Source organism: Scardinius erythrophthalmus (assembly GCF_964197995.2).
Source record: "Scardinius erythrophthalmus genome assembly, chromosome: 22".
Lineage (NCBI taxonomy): Eukaryota > Metazoa > Chordata > Actinopteri > Cypriniformes > Leuciscidae > Scardinius > Scardinius erythrophthalmus.
Genome location: NC_138242.1, coordinates 9,725,553 through 9,737,371, shown reverse-complemented (window position 1 = coordinate 9,737,371; position 11,819 = coordinate 9,725,553).

Sequence of the window (11,819 nt, the reverse complement as noted above, 5' to 3'; positions counted from 1 at the left end):
TCACAAAAATAAATTACATTTTAAAGTATATTAAAAAAGAGAACCATTATTTTAAATTGTAATAATATTTCATAATATTACTGTTTTTTTTTTTTTTTTTTTTTTTTTTTACTGCAGGCTTGATGAGCATAAGAGACTTCTTTCAAAAACATTAAAAATAGTCATTTTTCCAAACTTTTGACTGCTACTGTCTATATATATATATATATATATATATATATTACAACTACGTTGGTAATGACAGAACTTGCAACCATAGTTGGCTAATAGTGCTTTTGGGAAATGCACCCCATCTCAGCCCAATTTTAGTATATTGTAATAATACATAATGTTTTAGTAATGAGTTTCAGAAGTTTTAAATACATTTTGCCTAAAGGTAGATTGTATCAGCAGTATTGCTTTGTCCTGTTGTGGGAATCTTTCACTAGATTTAATTTTGTGTTTAATTTTCTCATAATTTCCATACACTGCACTGAACCGGAAGATGGCTAAATGCAGAAGCGATCATGGTGATTATTGCTAATTTGCATCAGGTTACTTCAGGTATAGGGCACAGAGGGCACAGGAATTTTCTGCCTGGTGTTGCCCTTTTGAACAAATGCATCTTACTAGCCAATCCTGGCTCAAAGCATGAAACAGTATTACAGCTAGGTCTACACTAGTATTACATAGTATTACACTGACTTCAGTGAGTTAATGAAAGCAAGGTATTGCTGGAAGGAGTTCTGGAAGAAAACATAACTCTGTATATATTCATCCAAACAGGATTTCCACTCCTACAACCACTTCTGCCCAACTTTCATCGGCCACTGGTCGTACTGTACTGTACTACATTCATCCATGACGTCACTGTCATGTGACTCACGTTACCAGTTACGTTGCTTTACTGCTATTCACAACTTCGCTCCCGTTGCCTCATGGGATAGTAAAGTGTCCACAGGAGACAGACTTCAGAATCTCGATGGAAGTCTTTCGCATAGTGTTTTTCACAATAAAGTATTTTTATATCCAAAAATGTACACCATTCATTAAAAAATAAATAAATAGTTATATTTGCATTATAGGAACAGTCTATAAAAAAATTGATTGAGTCTTTTAAAAATGTGTTTCAGTTGTAGTGTCAATGATAAACATTTAATATGTCAATCATCATTAATAATTGTTGATGCACATTTAAATGTGCATGAGAGCGAATGAGATAAGAGAGTTATAACAGTGAGATAGATCACCAGTAATAGCGTATGGACTACTTTTATTGTATTTGTACACTCCTTAACTTTTATTATATAAAAATGACCAACTTGGACATCTCCTTTTGTGTGTTCAAAGAAGAAAGCAGTCCATACATGTTTTGAATGAATAAGGGTAAATGAAGACAGATTTTTCTTTAATTGCCAGAGACTTTCCATCTAGGTGACTGATTTGAGTAATAAAACAGGTATAGTATTGAGAAATAGATGGCATACTATCCACAAATAAGATTCATTATTGAAGAATGAATTTTACAGCACATCTCTCACACTTGACATCGGTTATGTTCTCAGAGCTCCCATGTTCCTAACAGCTAGCAAGAGGTTGACATGTGTGAATATACAATGCCCTTAGATTCTCTCTCTTCACCTGTGACACCATCACCCTTCTTAAGATGTATGAATCCAAACAGGATTATACACAGTATGTCTGCCCTCTCCTGGACACAGACACCACCCACTCACTCACTCACACACACCCACATACACATCTCTAAATGCTGTATCCATATACTCACTGGTTTTCTAATGCTTAAATGTGAATTGTTAAAAAAGTGTAAAATACTGTTGTGCTACTAAACTTTTTGTTTGAGCAACCAAACCAGCCAGATTGGCTCAATCTGTGGTGCTTGGGCCAAGACTGTTTGGCTGACAAAAGGGATGAGGGAATGTTTGGGAATGTGATGTTTGGGTTTGAAAATATTCTTTTTGCAATTATGTTTGGTAACACTATAGTGGCATTACAATCTTCACACAATTTATGATTACAAAGGCAGATTATCATTCATAAAAACTTATTTTTGTGCTGTTCCTAGCACAATACTTTGCTATGACCTCAAAACACTACCATAGTGCATGATTTGTAATACATTTTGTAACATAAATAGCTCCATATGAATAGCTTTTCTGATGTAGTAAACTTGCTTGGTAGCTCACCTGGTACAGGGTTGCATGTACAATGTAAGCACTTGGGTACAAATTCCATTAAAAACACCAGTCCTGATAAAAGAGCTCAACTATTTGTATAAGTAATCTAAAATGGCATGATTGTTTCTGCACATTTGCTTTTACAGTAGCTCACATTTGCATTTGTTAACACTATCGATTAGTTTTAGGAAGGGGTGAATTAACTCACAGGCTTCCAGGGGCTGAGGCCTACTTGCTACGTGAAAATAACATTATCCACATGTACCAGATGTGGGCCGGATCTGGGCCAACACTATGTTGCCATCTGGGTAGAATGCAGTTGTCACTGCTGTAAATTCCCATTTATAAAAATAATTATTTAAAAAATGTTATTTTATAATTATTATAAATACAGGTTATATGCATTTGGCTTGCTGTCCGCAGTGGATGGGCTCAAGGAAGCAGCTTCAACTCGAGCTTAGATATACTATATTAATGCTTGGAAGATGAGTATGGTAGCAAGATGCCTACATTATGTTGGTGGAATAGGGGAGGTGGAAGGATACCAATACAGCTGATGCTGGAGCAAGGTGAGCTGCAGTTTATATGCTCTGGAAGTTAGTTGAAAGATTAGATGGGTTCACTCCCTAAATTACGTTTCGGAACTTCACTCAGTGTTCCTTACCAGAATACTTTGTGTTCCTTACCAGAATAGCACAATGGCACAATAGCTATTTAACAATTGGTTAGCATTATGCAGGCCAGGTGATGTCAGCTGAAAATTATACAGGAACATGTTTTCAGTGTATGATATAATAGCTACCATTCTGTGTGTGTAAAACTAATGACAATACAGTTCACAACAGGGCAACAAACATTCTTTCCTTTAATTTGGCAGAAAATTTGACTGGATGTTTCACTCTATTATCAAGCATGCATTCCCTTTACTGTACTGAAAATGGAAAATTGTGAAATATAATTTAAGTTAAACATTCCACTTAGCAAATATCTAATTAAACAAGTCTGATATTAATAGCATCTCAGTTTTGTCTTATTAATACAGTGAGTTGTGAAACATAATGACAGTTATTTACTACAGCTCAGTGAGTGACAGCAGTGTGTTGTCCTCATTAGAGGAGGTAAATGGACTGCAGTGATAAGCCAGCACTCATAATATTGTCCATTTATTCAAACATGGGGAGGGGGAAGGCTTTTAAGAATTGTTTTGTTTGTTAACCACATTGGTATTCTTTTGTTAAAAGGCTATTGGATGATATTCATGAACTGAAGAGTGTCCCAGAGGGCTTTGGGGCTCCCATAATGCCTGTGGGTGAACTGAGCAGGTGCACAACTGAGCAAAAAAAAAAAAAAAAAAAAAAAAAAAAAAAAAAAAAAAATGGACACCAACATGACAGTTACCCAGAGGAGATTCTTTTTTTCTTGTATTGGGCTGAGGTTGCTCTTTCAGAGCTCAGATAATCCAGTATCAGCTTCATCTGAGACATCTTAACATCCCTTAGAGACATATAAAAATAGACACAAATGAGTCAATTGTTGACAGAGTAAAAACAGAGCTCTACAAATATAAGTAGCATTTATCACTTAATTTAGTCTTGATTGGAATTGTTTAAGTTCTCAATGAGATTTGCAGACTGTTTGAGACACAGATAGAAAACACTAAGGGAGAAACATGTTTATATACTATAGATTACTGGAGGCTTTATTCAATTCAATTCACATTTATTTATATAGCGCTTTTCACAATACACATCGTTTCAAAGCAGCTTTACAGAAAATGCATGAGTCCACATCACAATTTAGAGTGATCTGTTATCAGAGGTAACTGTCTAAGTTGTGTATTTCAGAAATGTACATATACAAAATCACAATTAGCTAAAAATGTATAAATTGAAACAATGTAATAATTTAAGGCAGAAACAATTAGCTCAGTAAGTGCATGTTAACAAATGATTATGACATTTGAAAAATGTAGCATGCTATTCTTAATAGAATAATTTTCTGAGGTGCAGTAAAATTACGTTTGCTCTCCATTTCTGACTCCATTTCTAATTTCACTTCTGTCTAGGAGAAACGATCGAGATATTGCTTAGATCTCAATTGTAAAATTTCCTACAGGATAGCAGTGTGTTTATAAACGACCTCTTAAAATCAAATCACACTTACTGAGACTCATAGGTATATCACCTCAGCATGAGTGAAGGTGTGTGTGTGTGTTGGTCTAGTCCCCTGGGCCCTAAAGGTAATCCCTCTACACTACACTCATCAGCAGGTGTGTAGTGTGTGTCTTCAGGCATGGCTGTTGGCTGCTCTTTCTCCATGGACTCCAGAGGGACACTGGGGAATGGCCTCTGATGGGCAAAATGGCTCCAGGAAACACAGATTCTCCTTCTCTCAGACAAAAACAGCATATATTTCCATTCCATATATTCTCTCACCTGTTAATGACTGAAAAAGGGGGAAATGTCATCTGTGGTGATTTTTGCAGGGTATCGGTTTTCACGGGGTCCTGAGAATGTGGGTGAACCTGTCAACACCCTCTCATCTGTCAGACACAGGTCACATGACCCTGCCTGTCACATGACCTGAGAATCTTCCTGCCGGAAGAAACAAGATTACCGCTTTCATCTATTGTTCTCACCTTGATCCTTTGTTTCCCTAATCAGCTCCACATGCAGAACCTGCTGGGATATACCAGTGACGTCACATGCCACATGGCTTACATGCGTTGACGCTCTTATAAAGGCAATTATGTAATACATTTGTAACACAATGCATACTGCAGAAATCATTACTGTTTTCTGCAACAGTAATACATATGTTTCACTTTTACTTGTTTCTTAAATGCAAATGGATGGTTGTGTTGAAAATTAATACACAGTGGCATTTGAATATGCTTGTTCTTCAAAAAAAGCCCTCTTTACAAAGCTTAATTACACAATGGTCAATTCCAGCCCTCTAATATGATTGGCCAAGATGCATTCCAAGAGAACTAATTTTATCAACCCTAGCTCAAGGCAATTCTTACAAATTTTACGAGGTGGCTAATTCGTACGAATTCATACGACCTCACTCGTACAAATTCGTAAGATTTTTGCTAATTCGTACATATTTTATGAGTTGCCAAATTCGTATGAATTCGTACGATTAACTTACCCCTGACTCCGCCCCTAAACCTACTCATCACCTGGGTTTAGACAAATAGCTACCTTTTAATCATTCGTACAAATTTGTATGAATTGGTCGTGAAATAGTGTTGAAATATTTCATAAAACAGCACTGGGAATTTGAATAGTTTTCAACATTATAATTTTCATTAGAGCAGTAATCAAATATATATTATTTTGCCATATTGTGTCTGAAATTCCAGTTACTCTACAGGCCTGCTCAGACACAGAGTGAGTGAAAAGATTCTAAACTAGTTTTAAATACCTATCTCTCGCAGTTTTGTAAACACACATTGAAGAGACTATAAAGACTGGACTATAAAAGTGGGGCATAAACAAATGTATTTACGATGTTGACCCTGATGGCTGTCTTCAAATTTATGCAGTTTTTTTGATTGTAAAGGAAAGGAAAGAAAAAGAGGGAAAACTTTTATTTTATTTATTTATTTATTTTTAGAAATGAGTGTTTGCTTTTCTAAGATGCTATTTCACGTCTTGAGACTCTGTTTTTAAAATCGATTGTGCTCCTTCTAGCTGCTTTTTTTTAGCATTTCACTAAAAATTGTATATCTTTTATGTTTTTGTAAATAAAGTGATCTTAAAGTCAAAGTCTCTCTCTCTCTCTCTCTCTCCCCCCCCCCCCCCCCCCTGTTAATGGACGGCATTCAACAAGCCCTCAGATCCAATCTGATATACATAACTATCGGTCAGATGGTTATCACCGAGCAAATGTTTTTCAGTTGTAGCAAAATAACGGAGCTGAACAAACGAAAGATAACCCTCCGAAGGAACGCAAACACTTGGGGGTGATTTTTGGTAATTTGGTAAATTGGTGCTTGCGGAGGGCTTTGAATGAAGGCCTTTGTCCGGCTTCAACCAGGATCACAAGTGTTATTGATGCTAATAATATACTTGAGCAAACAGAGCTCTACGGCAGGTTAATCTGGTGATATGAGCCCCTGCTCACGGTGTTTACTGAAGGATCATGGGAGTCTAGCAGGGGTTCATCATAATAACCCCAGATCAGAGAAAAATCCCAGGCATTTGCTCTGCTAGCCTATAAGAGAGTTTGCTGTCAGTCATGTGATTCCATGATGAAGTGTCTTACAGAGTCTTATGATCAGCAATGATGGAGTGCCAAACCTTCATTGTGTCAGAATATCTCCATATCATATTTATCTGTGAGCGTGATGCTTTTGAGATGATGCTCTCACGGTATAATGTGCTACATGAGATTAGGTTGAATCACTGCACTCATGATCGGCCAACCACACAAAAGAGCACATCTTTTTAGCCCCACGTCTAATTGTTTCACTTGTGACCGCAGAGACTTGCTGTCTGCTTCTGTCCATCACCTTTTTGTCTTCTCAGTTTTCTTCTTCTCTTGTTCTTTTCAGACTTTGAATTTACAGAGGAAAGTTATGGAACTATGTGTTCTTCTAAGACGTGAATAACAGACCCATAAATCCCCGCGGACAGTATACTGTGTTGACAATGGCTGCCAAACCTTTCTGATGTCACCTGGGTAATGTTGCACGCTAATGGAGGGTTTTTGAAAGCCCTGTGTGAACACTTTGTGAGAAATTAAAACTTTTTTTGCAACATGAAATGCATAGGTTATTTCATGCATGAATTCTAAGTTCGGTTCATTGTAGATGATTTCATGAACACAGATGTGATTCTCGCTCTGATCTGCTCAGCGGACTGAAGTCATTATCCAAACGTATGCTCGCCATCGCTTCACGCGTCCTGCCATTGAGGGAGCGACTGATAAGATGCGCTGGGTCGGTCAGATGGAAGAATCCGGGACAAAAGAAGTGTCAACATTTCTATTTCAAAACATCTTTTGTGCGACAACCATTCACTCCTGTTTGTATTCAAAATGTTTCAGGGTTGAATGTTCAGTCAGTCTATGAATGTCCAATAATAGTCCAACAAATGTAATGCTACTTTACTTTGTTGAATATATCACTATATATAAAAGCTTAAGAGAGCTTTTGATTAAACTCCCTTTTTTTGTTTTATCCTTTTTATCATGTAGCACTTTGAGATTTTCTTAAATATGAAGTGCATTACAAATTAAATTTATTATTATTATTATTATTACTATATCTTAAAGTGTCCTATATATGGCCTATTCTTAAAGAAATGGTGCCATCTGTGCATGAAGGTTTTATTATTATTAACATCGTAACGGGAAATTCTTAAACTGTCCCAGTCCTTACTATGTGATTATCCTAACTGAGACTTTCAGAGAGAGTGCACTGGGTTATTCAGTCCAGGACAAATGAAGTGTGTCACATTGAATTTGTATGTGTGTTTGAAGCTAGAACAAGAGCAGGAGCTCAAATAATGATTGTGCTGACTGAACATGTGTCGTGTGAGTCTTACAGTTTTCTCTCATTACCATCGCACATACAAACACACACGATCATAAACACATGCATTTTCCACAACAGTGACATCTGCATCCTCTATAATGTTGAATATTAACTGTCAATCCAGGCCAATTTAATCTGATAGAAGCCATTATGTTGGCAGATCAGAACTGTGAAATTTGTAATTTTATTGAGCTAAACACACACACACACACACGCACGCATGCACGCAAGCACACACACACACACACACACACACACACACACACACACACACACACACACACACACACACACACACACACACACACACACACACACACACACACACACACACACACACACACACACACACACACACACACACACACACACACTCCACCTCAACACTGCAGCATCACACTTTAGCATTATCGCAGCAATAGTTATAAATGTTATAAATACTCTTACATGTTATTTCAACCTTGTTCCTGTAATTGTATTAATTCTTACACTTACTTGAACAGAAAATTAATCGTGGTAACACTTTATTTTAGTGTCCTTGTTGAACGTTACATGGTACTATAGTAATTACTACATTGTGCATAATTACATGCAAATAACCCTAATCAACACCCTAATCTTAAGTACATGTAGTTAATCATTATTACTCAGTACTTAAATATATAATTACACTATAACACGGACACCTTAAAATAAAGTGTAGCCAGTGTCGCTTATATTCCATGTGCCTTGTAATAAATCACACATAGTAATTGAAACACATAATTAAAAATGTTTTTGGGTTGAAGGTCAGTGTAAACAGCCACAACTAGCAAATATGCACCACAATAGTTTACAGTCAGTTTATTGGTAACACTTTAAGGTTTCATTAACTGCATTAGTCAACACAAAATACAAATAATAATAATGATAAAACACTTCTAAAGCATTTATTAACCTCAATGTCTTTCTGACATTTGAAATATTGAGTTTATATTAAAATACTTGTAAAAACCTGACATAAGATAAACTTATCTTAACCACATAAACTTAACCCTATAACAGTGTTGAACAGAATATTTTTTTACATATCCCATCGCCAGTTTTTGAGGCCTCATTTTCAAATGGTAACTAGTTGTTAAATAAAATGAGAGTACACTGTAGATCAATCACTGCTCAATTAGATTAAGATGCAGTTGAAACCTATGAGTTGTATTTGTCTTTATTTGGTTTCTTTTTTTCTTTTGGAAAAATTACAAGAATAAGAATGATTAATATTTGAAAGATGTCACACATCTTACCACAGCAGAGCCTTCTTAATACAGACTCTGGCTTGGACCCCCTTTTGCTTTCAGAACTGCCTTAATTCTTCATGGCATAGATTCAACAAGGTGCTGGAAACATTCCCCAGAAATTTTGTTCCATATTAATATGATAGCATTGCTGCAGATTTGTCGGCTGCACATCCATGATGTGAATCTCCTGTTCCACCACATCCAAAAAAATGCTCTATTGGATTGAGAAGGCCTGGTGACTGTGGAGGCCATTTGAGTATAGTGAACTCATGGTCTTGTTCAAGAAACTAGTTTGAGATGATTTGAGCTTTGTGGCATGGCGCGTTATCCTGCTAGAAGTAGCCATCAGAAGATGGACATCGTCAGAAACAATACTCAGGGGCCCAAAGTGTGTCAAGAAAATATCCTCCACACCATTACACCACCACCAGCCTGAACTGTTGATAAAGAGCAGGATGGATCCAGGCTTTCATGTTGTTTACACCAAATTCTGAATGTTGCAGCAGAAATCGAGACTCATCAGACCAGGTAAACATTTTCCAATCTTCTACTGTGCAATTTTGGTGAGCCCCGTGCGAGTTGCAGCTTCAGTTTCATGTTCTTAGCTGACAGCAGTGGCACCTGGCATGGCTGTGGTCTGCTGTTGGGCATATGCTTCAAGGTTTGACGTGCTGTGCATTTAGAGATGCTCTCCTGCAGACCTTGGTTGTAACGAGTGGTTATTTGAGTAACTGTTGCCTTTCTATCAGCTTGAACCAGTTTGGCCATTCTCCTCTGACCTCTGGAATCAACAAGGCATTTTCACCCACAGAACTGCCGCTCACTGATTATTTTCTCTTTTTCTGACCAATCTTTGTAAACCCTAGAGATGACTGTTCGCAGTAGACCAGCAGTTTCTGAATTACTGTCTAAAATACCATCTGGCACCAACAACTAATATCACATTCAAAGTCATTTAAATCACCCTTCTTCCCCATTCTGATGCTCAGTTTGAACTTTCGTAGATGGTCTTGATCATGTCTACATGCCTAAATGCATTGAGTTGCCATGCGATTGGCTGATTAGATATTTGTGTTACCAAAGGTGTACCTAATAAAGTGGCTGGTGTGCATAATAAATCTCTTTCTATAAATATTAAAACCACATTTACAGATTTATAGTTTTGGATTGACATTCCTACTTTTTGAAGAGTATTTATGAGTATTTGGCATCAGACACTGAGACTGTGAGACAAATCCACGGTGTGTGTGTGTGTGTGTGTGGTTGAGAGTGAGAGAGACAGAGAAAGAGATTAGAGGTAATACATATTGTTGGATGTCTCACCTCGCCATCATTGAGGGATATTTGGGGATTACGATTACAGAGTGTCACAACCTGACTGGATCTTCTGCCCTGGGCTTCTGAACACAAAGAAACATCTACCACATTCCTCTCTGCTCCTACCAGCCCACAGTAATGCTGTCAGCACAACATCACTTCAAAACTAGCTGTGCTGGTGGAAAAATAATATGAGTTTGAGTTTGAGTTTCGGATTTAAACATCTCTGGAGAATGTGAGCATGCCTGGAAAATATGCAGGAAAAAATGAATCCTTTTGACAGAAACAATCACAACAATAACTTAGTTATTTACATTTTACCTTTCAATTTCACTCTATCGCCATTTTGTCCTGCAATGTGTCTACAGTCACCAGGAGCTGAAGGAGACTCATACTCAGTTGAACTATGAACTTCAGACTTCAGACAGACTGCTTTGATTTAATAAGAAAACTCTTGAAACACAAGCACATTGTGGCCTGATGTTTATGTGAAGTACAGCAGTCCCTGCTTCTGTGTGTGTGCTGAGGGACTGGGCCTTTGTAGGGGCCCGAGTGGATACTGTAAGAGTGTGTGTTCAGCTCTCTGTGTGTGTTTGTTGAGGGGAGGGTGATGAATATTAAGGGTCTATTGTAATGAAAATCCTGCTGGCCTTTGGAGAGAGAGGCTTTAAAGCTGTAGCCGTAGGGACTTCCATCTGCCATACCATCAGCCCTCAAACACACACACACACACACACACACACACACACACACACACACACACACACACACACACACACACACACACACACACACACACACACACACACACACACACACACACACACACACACACACACACACACACACACACACACACACACACACACACACACCGTCAGCTCTCTCCCCTTCAAACACACACACACAAATACTCCAAAAACAGCCCAGCTCTGACACTCTGTCTTTTGAACACATGTAAACTCCTGTACACAAATCTTACTGTCAACACACATTTAGAAACAGCTGGGAATATTGAGTTGAGGTGAAAGGATCCCTTTTTGTTTTTAGACCTATTCGAAATTCTAGTTTTCCAGGGAGATGTTACAGAAATTTGTGCTTCACAGACGTACTTTGAGATTTTAGTCCGAATCTGTCCGAATCTGCCAAGTCTGTGTTTTTCTCACACAACCATGTAAAAAATTCCAGAGCAAATTACCAACAGTTTTTCGGCAAACTCAACTGTCCTCAGAGAAATCTAATTCCATCCGAATGCCTTTTGACCTACCCAAGCTACCATTTGCGTATCAATCTTCGGCATGATTTCATTTAATTTAAAAAAAAAAATAATAATAAAAAAAAATAAAAAATGAATAAATAGAAATAATTAAAAACTATTCCCATCCAAATAGGGCTTTTGTTTTGTATTTGTATATTTGATGGTGAGAGTTTGATTATATGCATCATTCAATATGCATCAGTATTCCGTTCAATAACTGTGGTATGTTCTTTTGTTTGTGTGTTTTT